The 517-nt window shown below is 42.6% G+C and overlaps 1 non-coding gene across 1 annotated transcript; it reads left to right on the forward strand.

Moving 5' to 3' along the window:
* Positions 1–213: 213 nt before the first annotated feature.
* trnal-uaa (transfer RNA leucine (anticodon UAA)) lies at positions 214–296 on the forward strand. The gene has a single exon. It is a non-coding gene; the product is annotated as a tRNA-Leu (tRNA).
* Positions 297–517: the final 221 nt, after the last annotated feature.

Here is a 517-nt window from a genome sequence, read left to right on the forward strand (position 1 = left end):
GCTGTTGACTTTCGGATGAAATGTTAAATTGAAGCTCCTTCTGCACCCTCGGGTGGATGTGAAAGTTTCCAGAGCATTACTCGAAAAAGAATAGGAGAGTTGCCCCTGTGTCAATATTACGATACATATTTGAAAAAGCTCATTGAAAACCTGTCTGTGAGAGTGGAGCTGCAGCCCATATTCTCACAGAGACAAAATCCGAACACTGTCAAAACCAGGATGGCCGAGTGGTTTTGGCGTTGGACGTAAAATCCAATGGATGTATAGCTTCGTGGGTTCGAACCCCACTCCTGGTAAATCAAACCGATTTCCTCCCATCCTGCTCAGTTATACCCGCATGTATTTTTTTGAATCTGTACATGTCGATAACTTTATAACATTCTCAACTGACAAAGACATGGGATTATGCAATGTTTCTATTCTTCTCTCTCTCTGTCTCAAGAGAGCTCTTTTTGTGTTTGTGTTTGAGTCTGACTCACTCTGTCTGAGGAATTACAAGCTGAATTTCGGGAGCTGG

The sequence above is a fragment of the Pristiophorus japonicus genome, chromosome 23 (assembly GCF_044704955.1).
Source record: "Pristiophorus japonicus isolate sPriJap1 chromosome 23, sPriJap1.hap1, whole genome shotgun sequence".
Taxonomy (NCBI): Eukaryota; Metazoa; Chordata; class Chondrichthyes; family Pristiophoridae; genus Pristiophorus; species Pristiophorus japonicus.